This window comes from Melospiza georgiana, chromosome 3 (genome assembly GCF_028018845.1).
Source record: "Melospiza georgiana isolate bMelGeo1 chromosome 3, bMelGeo1.pri, whole genome shotgun sequence".
Taxonomy (NCBI): domain Eukaryota; kingdom Metazoa; phylum Chordata; class Aves; order Passeriformes; family Passerellidae; genus Melospiza; species Melospiza georgiana.
In genome coordinates this window covers 41030312-41039419 of record NC_080432.1, presented here as the reverse complement: position 1 = coordinate 41039419, position 9108 = coordinate 41030312, and positions in this window count along the sequence as shown.

Sequence of the window (9108 nt, the reverse complement as noted above, 5' to 3'; positions counted from 1 at the left end):
GAGGGAGAAATAAAAACAGTGGAAAATTTTAGGAAAAAAAGAGCAAAGAAAAAAAAGCAGAATATAGTCATGGGCTAATCAGCACTATGTCACAGATCTCCCTCTTTAATCCCAATGTATGGTGGACACTATTTATGTTATTTTTTCATGTATTCTGTATGGCAAGGCCACAGCTAGGAGCTTACCTGTTTCTGGAAGAGAAGCCCCCTGCACTGAGAGCTTGACCAGCTGGGTGTAAGGCTCTCCTGTCTGCACCAGACCTTGACAGGAAGATTTGCCTTTGCCCTACCTCACACTTCCCTTGATAGGCAAACGGTGATGCCTCTGCCTCTCTTTGGGCCTGCCCCTGTCAGTCCCCTCCCAGGCTCTTCATTTGTCTGCTGTTGTGCCACAAAACCTCTCTTTTGTCTCCTACTCATTGAGGATTCAGTCATGGCTCAGAAACAGAGACCAATCACTTTCTCTGGGAGTTCAGAACTAATCTTAACAAAATCTCTTCGCATGAAGAAAATAACTTCCTTGAATGAGACTGAACAAAAATTGATGTGAAGGCTTATCTGATACAGTACCTTTTTGTTTGTGGAACTATTCTTCAAGTCTTGGCATGTTCTCATTTTGCCCTTCTTACAAGCTCAAATTCAACCCAGGTGAAATAACTTTAACCTTTGTTAGAATCACCAAACTTTTACTTCACTGAACTTTCTTCCTTGAAGCCAAAGTTGGTTTTGTGTTTGAGTCCATTCTATTTGCAGCTCTAGTCAAATGCACCAGATCTTCTTCAAATACACAAAACATTTATTTGGTCCAGTGTGAAGCCAGAGTCACTGATGGTCATGGAATTGCTCATTGGCAAAATGGGTGTTGGGAAAAGCAAATGCAATTGGGAAAAGCAGCATGTTACTTGACTAAATGCCCCTTCAGGAGGTGAGGCTGCTAAGCCATGGAAAAGTGGGGTACTCAGTAACAGAGAAGCTTTGGGGAGGCTATGTGTGATCTGCCAATTTGACATCAAAGTCAGTAGATCAATAGCTCTCTGTGCTTCTCCCCCAAAGTATTTCTTTGCTGAAAAAAGAATCAAATATATTACGAAAACCTGCATATTCCTGTGGCTGGGATGAGGTGCTTCGGGGTTTTATTTTATGTTTCGTGAGTTAAAGAATCTTGGCAGATGAGAAGATGTGTGGCACATCACACATAGATATGAAATGGCAGCTGCAGAGATGAAAAAGGAACATGGGAGCATCTCATTTAGGAATACCAAAGGGTAAATGTGGTGCTGTTTTGCCAGGCTGCCCTGTGGTGCTCAGCTGATAACAGTGCAGCCCACAAGCCAGCCATGAGACACGGCCCCCACGTCGGGTCTGTCATCACCCGCTGACGGGTTCTCCATGAGGAGATGCAAATCTTCCACTTGCCCAGGCTCTTTCCCCAGCTTATCTTGGGGTGCCCTACAGCACTGAAAGCACAGCCACACCTCTGTGGGTGTGTGTGCCTCAGAGGTGTGTCACAAACAGGGAGTTTGGCCAGTGGCCTCATTCACGTGGGTTTGTGTCCCCTCCTCTCGCCCACACCGGAGCAGAGCAGAGCCACTGGGGTGTTAGGGCTCGCCTCCAACACTCAGGGCAGGGAAACATGGGGTTATAGAGCCATGCTTGGAGGGGTTTGGGGGTTTTTAAATCTGTTGCTCAAACATTCAGTAAACATTCATACAGCTCATATTCTCAAAATTATTTATTATTGCTTTCTTATTAATTATAGGAACTGCCGATGCTTTCTCACATGGGAAGTAAAGAACTGCTTTGACTAACTAAATACTTAAATCAGGTTGGAGAAGGTTGTGGTTCATTTCATTAATCACACCAGCTGTTTATTGCTGTTCATGTGATGGGAAGAAGCAGAAATGGCTGTTGTTAAGCATGAGGCTGCACCCGTGCTACTTCCTTTGAGACAGTTAAAAAAGGTGTTCTGCCCATGTCTTGAAAGATGTAATGACAGGTGTACTTCTTATAAGTTAGAGTTTAGAGTTCTTAGAGTTTAACACCACTAATACCTGGTATATCATTTGTTGGGGACACATACCTTCCACTAGCAGCAGAAGGAGTTATGTGATTTATAGAAGCAAGTTAAAAGTTTGCAGTGAAATGGAAATTGTGAATGTACTATAGTGTGTCCTGTTCTTATCTATCAAAGGTTGAAAAGGACAGAAATATCAGAATTTGAGAGTGGATTAATGAATACACAGGAAAAAAGAAAAGAAAAAAACCTTTACCCAACTTTGAAAGTAGTTTCCTAGCAAAAATACCATAAGGCACTCTCAAAAATATAAACCCATGTGTTTTACTCCAATTTGCTGTAAAATTAATGAAATCTGGTGTAGTAAGAGGGTGGAAAAGAATCCAATACATTGGATATTGATTGATTGCAAGTAATTTGAGAAACATATTTTATCACTTTAAAAGATGGAAGAATTATATATATATATGTCTACAGTCGGCACTTATAAGAAGTATATGTAATGCCCATGAAAAATCTGGCTTCCATCAATGTGTATAAATCCTGTTGGGCCAGCTCCTCAGCAGCATAAGCAATGGTAATCACTCTGAAATCAATGACCCCAACTCTGACAATTTGGACTGGCTACAGGTTTGCCTGTATTCATTTTTCACATGATAAATACAGAAAGGGCAGTAGTAAGACTGCTTGCCATGCAGGGCAGTTGCTTATCTACCCCAATGAAAAGGGATAATTCCCAGATCAGAGTGAGATGATTGATCTGTGCACATTGTTCAGTCCAGGGTGTTTGTACTGTGGTCAGCAGCCCATGAAAAACCTGAGTGGGATGGAACACCACCTCTTCTCCCCTTGGCTGCCAGGCAGTAACAACTTTCTGTCACTACTCATGTGGTCCAAATTCAGTCAGTGGCCTGGAGCTAAAAGATACATAACAACTAATGAATCTTTGGAATTTGGAATTCTACACTTGAATTATACATTTAAGACTATTTACCAAAATTACACAGTATTCTTTGAAGATGAAAATTTCTGCTTTTTTCAGGCATAATTTTTTATGTCCTCTCTTGGAAAATTGTGGGTGGATTATGTAACTGTTATGGGTGTTTATTATTATCTGTACTGGGAAATCAGTTGGTGCTGCAGAGGATAACAGCAAACAGAGCAAAGAGGAGATGATACTCTCCTGTGGTGATACAGGTGGCAATGATGGATGGTAAATAGATGGTCAGAGAAAACCCTGTTAGCCTGGCAGGATTGACCTTAAACAGCTACGTAGGCTTATATATATTTTGTTTTCAGCCTGGCACCAAAGCAAAAGTAATGGGTGCACTACACATGGAGGCTGTGTGCCAGCAACAAAATTGCATTTGCATCACTTTTGTTTGTGTTTAAAAAAAATGCTCTTGGGTCTGTTTGCTTGGGTAGTGAAGCAAGAATTTCATTATTTCAATGTGGCCTGAAGTGGAATATCAGGCCTAAGTCCTTCACTGTTTTTGCAGGGAAAAAACAATACAAAAATATATCCAAGTGTTTGACTTTCTCATGGTCCCTGAAAACCTCAGTCATTGTGTCCATTTGGTATCCCATGACTGGAAGCATGTGCCAGTACTCACCTGCACTCCTGGTTCCTGGTTCAGCCTTTCAGTTTGTCCTTTCTGTAGCTTTAAGTGCTGGTGGCAGGGATCTCTCCAAGGATTATCATCACATCAAGTCTTACAGAGGTCACAGTGACATGACAGACTGTCTTTGCCAGACACAGTACAAATGCATCATGAGCCAAAATACCTGGAGTGAGGCACAAACCCCATCTGTGGCAAGCAGGAACCCCCAGTGCTTTCTGCAGTAAAGATACCATGCCTAGTTTAATTCCAGCTTGGCTCTTTAAGTGGTCCAGCCACATTTGCCAGCGGTATCACTGGGATATAGCACTGTGCATTTCCTGCTTTGAGTGTGGCTCAACTGTCCAGCTGTCAGACTGTCAGCTGGTACAGCCTGGTCATGGGCATTCTCATGTCTGGGAAACAGGTAGTGCTGATTGAACTGCTCCACATCACACTGCAGAATTAATTGCACCTCAGAGAAAAATTAGGTTTCTCTTTTACTGCAGGAGGCCTGCATCTACCTCCTATGAATTCAGGAACAAACTGTGACTGATTATGGGGCAAACCTGGCTCCAGTCCTTCATTAGCAGATGGACTTTGGATATCAGTGAGTGAAACTTGCACTGTATGTGTAAGATAGTATTGATTTTCTATGGGGCCTAATAAATAAATTTCTGTTACTTCTTCAGGTCCTAGCCTTGCCAATTATAAAAGCTTGTCATTGTTTTCTGAAGGGCAACATTAGCATTGCTGGGGAAAGCTAGCAACATTCATGTGAAAGAAATATAATTAAAATGTGGTGGACTATTAGAAATGAAAGACCAAATTTTTTGTCTACTGAGGGAAGTGACTCTGAGTGTATCTAATGACATCCTTTAAAAAGTGATACTCAGCTAAGAAGATATATTGTCATTTGTATTGATAATCTGCTATAGTAATGCTTTAAAATAGTTCAATTGAGGCAATTAAAGAAATTTTAGGGGGCCTGCATTTAAAGATCCGCTGGAGTATCAAAGTGACAGACATTTCTTTCCCATTGAGATCTCAGATATGCTCAGAGTTCATGGTACCAAAAAAATGGCAAATGAATATGAAAGCCTAAAAGAAAGAATGCTTAACACACTTAATTGAGATGGCAACCACAGTAACAGATGTCAGAATAAATATGTTATAATGCTAGTGAAAAATAAACTGAAATAAAGCAGATTTCATTCTGGCACTATTAAAATTTGATATAGTTTAAGGCAAGTTGAACAGTCCCTGTCCAACCACAGCTATGAAAAAGTCAAATTAGATTACACCACTCTGGATATAGGGTTAGCTCGTATACTGATGAATGGGATTTAACTTCATCTCTGATGACTGTTCAGTTGCGATCAGCACATTCCAACAAATTTACCTTGGTTTTCCATAACTCTACTTAAAGCACAGTAACATCTGGCTGGGTAGACAAGGTTTTAGTTTGTACTTGAAGGCTTTGTGTTTTTTAGGGTGATTTTTATGACATAACTATTTCAACAAAAGCTCTTGCATAGACACAATAACACAAGGAAAAAAAAAAAGAAATCAAAAAGAAGTGGTGGTTTTGATGTTATGGCTTATGTTGCTTGCCAGACTGGAATGCATCTTATAGGCGAAAAGCCTCTAATTATGTGGGAGGAGTTTACTGGCAGAACTCTACCAGCACGACAAACTTTCAAGTGTAAATAGGAGCTAAGTGCTTATTTAAGTCAGCGTGTCTTCTAACCACTTAACAAAGCATCATTTGTTTTCCAAACCTCCCCTTCCCCAGCCTCACAGCGGGTCTGACTCTTACCCCATTCAGAAGTTAACAGAAGGACACCAGCCCACCTGAGAGGGAGGATCAGGCCTGATCCTTTGGCGAAAGGCTGCATTAATGGGATTCTCCCACTAGCCGAGGGTGATATAATAAGAAAAGCAGCACCCTGGGAAGTACAAACACATGCAAAAAATTAGTCCTGCTTGTCCTACTTCTACTTACTGACACATTTATGTGATTTTTCACCCTCCTGTGTAACTCATGCCAGCTCTAACTTCCTTACTGCACTTGGTGCACGGGTGCAGCTGGGACAAAAGGGATTTAAGAGATGTTATGGGACACCAGGCAGGCTTGTGCCCTGCATGGAACAGGTTCTCCCTCACCCCATCCAGCTGCTGGCTCTGGCTGCCATGAACAGCTGCAGGAGACTCTTTTCTTGTCTGTGATGTGGCTAGACTGCATCTGTGTGATGCTGTGTGAGGAAGCCTCACCAGGTCAGGTTGTCAATAGCTCGGCTCATTCTTCCAATTCACAGAGCTGATGTGCCCAGGAAGGCTGGGCAGGAGGTCACATTTACAGGATGACAGCAACTGAGCAGTGCTGTACCTGCCTGTATTTCTGCCTACAGTTGTATTTCTGACTGTTGGCATCACTAATTTAGTAAGCTCTGCCTGTACCCTTTCCACTCTTCCCCCATCCAAAAAACCCCAACATCTAAGTCAGACATGGAAACATCTATTTTGTATTTCTTCTTGCATTTGGGTTGAAAAGGGCAGAGGAAAAAAATAAGAGAGAGAGAGAAAACTGTAAGATCGCATTCCAGAAATATTTTGAAAATCCACAGCTTAATGAGAGAAAAGAACCAAATGCATGAATGTTGTCACTGGCAAGCCATCTGGAGCATGCAAGTGAAAAATGCTTTCAAAATCTTAAAAGTAAATGATCATGCAAAAGCATGAATAGTCTGCACTTGAGGCAAAAGGTGTTTAATTAGAACTGGAAAAGTCTTTGTTCTAAGTAATTAAAGGTAAAATTCCAGAGTAGATGAGAGAAATCCAAACTCCTTAAACATCTGACAGTTTTAAAGAGAAATCTGCAAGGGTGCAGCCATAAACCCACACAAGGAGAGGCAGAGGAGGAGGCCAGACTGCTCAGGCAGCTCTACTGAGACATTGCAAGGGCTGAGAAGTCAGTCCCTGTCCATGTAGGGTGATTCAAAGCACTCAAGTCAGGCAGACAGGCATTCCCTGCAACCACAGAGTAGAATAAGCAGCATCCAAAGGGTGATGAAAATCCCATGTGCTCACCAGAGAGCTGCCTTGAATTAATCAGGCCCCTCAGCTTTGGTCCTTACTCTCAGAGCTGCTGTTGGATTTTATACTAGATGGCATCTACTATACATGGGACACAAATAATGCAGGCATCAGGGGCAAGCAGCAGAGCCAAAGGAATGAAAATTCAAGGAGCCTCATGAAACAGAGGTGTTGGAGTACCAGTACTGCCTGTGCTAGGACCACACCTGGCTGCTCAGAAACAGGACTGCAAGTGCATGGAGGATGTCACAAATGTGAGATTCAGCAACCAAAGCCCTCATTTGGAGGCTGGCAGGACAACTATGAGCATTATGGTTTTGGAATTTGGCATGGCCAGAAGGAACTGTCTAAGGAGTGAGGCACCCCCATAATTTTGGAGGTCTAACTAAAAAGATGCACATACTACAGTAACTGCTTAGCATGACAAAAGGTTTTATATGACACAGTCCAATTTCCTAAGTGAAAAAAAAAACCCTGAGGAAAAATTGTCAGTGTGCTGTGAGCTGAAAATGTTCTTTTTTCTTTGTCATTTGTTCTGGATACCCCATAGTTAGGTATTAGTAGTACAATCTTTTGATTCCAATTGTTTCCAATAAAATCCACACTTTGCAATAAGTTTTGCTGAATGAATGTCATGACTAATCTTTGAATAATTTGGGTCCTATTACATTTTTAATAGCATTTTCCAGTTTAGTGCTTTCTCCCTTCTCTGTAATGGTTGCCATTATAAGTTTATAAGCAGATTTCCCAGCAAGAGGATTTGTTATCACCCAGAGCTTTCCTATGGAGACACTCAGCAATATTAGCAACCATTTTTTGAATTATACTTATGACACAATTATACAGCTACCAAGTGCACTGCATTTCTCCTCATTAACAGGATCACTCATGTTTACTGAAATTTATTTTATTGAATTTATGGATGTAAGGGATGACACTGTAAAAAGCTGTATTTTTTCTCAGTGTTGGCCAAGACAGAAGCTTTAAGATTCTATTCCAACTTCTGACCAGCATGTGTGAACAGACTCATCATCTGCTTTGAAGCCTAAACCATTTTCTAGCTGCATATTTTAAAAGGGCTTTCCAGAAGTGGAAGTGTGATTACCTAGGACTATGTACTGCAAGCAAATCATCTCAAGCAGGTATCAAATGGTAGGAAAAATACACAGATGGTTCCCAGGAATCTTTCCTTCCTGGTGGAACAGAAGAGTTAATTTATACACTAGCAAACAGAAAGTCATCTCATTGCTCTCAGAAGAAAAAGGACAAATGTTGAGTGTTATCAAAGATACTGCAGCCAAGTTTCTTACCCTCAAGAAGGAGTTAAAACTACCCAGTGGTAGCTTAAATCCTGTTGTTAAGATTCCTAACCAGACAATTTCAGTTTACTCAGATCAGAAAGCACCTTAATTTTAATGGGCGAGTACATGAGATTTTAACTCTGTCTCACTAACTTTTCTGGTCATTTAATTGGAAAGAAGATGCAGAAAATTCCTGGGGACAATCCCAAAAAAGGAGCTCAGCTGTGAATGAGGGATTTACACTGCTTAACTCTGACACTCAGCTTGTGCAGAATGTTGTTTTTAGAGCACCAAACTCTGCGAGAACCACACATTGCACAGGTGCCACAACTGCCTGCACTGCAGTACATACCTGACATGTCCAGTGCACAAACAGAAGTGTCCTGCCCAGCCCTGCTGTGTTCAACACAGGCAAGGTTCTTGGGGAAAAGTAACAACTTTTTGCTGGCTTGCTGTTTACTGTATTGGTTTGGGGGTTTTTTTTGCTAACAATGTTAGTGCTTTCCCTTTTTTTCTATTTATCTCAATGCTTTCTTGTTGCTTCAGACTAAGTGGTTTGGTTTCTGAAGGTCCTCATTCAATGACCCAACTGCCTGTGTCCCAGGTACAAACATTTTGGGGATCCCTACAGGGGCAGAGGACTGCAATGCTTGTCACACTTTTGGATCTTACACAGAATGCAGCTTTGAGCTTTTTTCTTTTACCCCTGTGAAAGTCATGGAAATGTTTGTAAGAAAATGTTTTCTCTTCCACTTGTGATAGAGACTTAGTAGATCAGCTGAAATTGCTTGGATGTTCTAAACTTATAAGCACCATCCCACCAGAGATGTGTTCTTGAATGTTAAATTTAGGCTAATTGGAGGCATATCCTTTAATTTAGCAAGCTGAGGTTACTAATACAGATCAAGAGCTAAAAATTAACAGTGGAGCTGATGTATGCTAAATGCCTAAGTGATATCTTAACCTATAATTATACAAGTTCTGTTAATAGTGAATAATTCAAATCTTCAGGGATTTCAATAGTCTAATGGGCTGTAGTTATTTCCAATTTACATTATGGTTGCTAGGTTTCATTAAAATGAGCAAAAGGCTGCATAGCG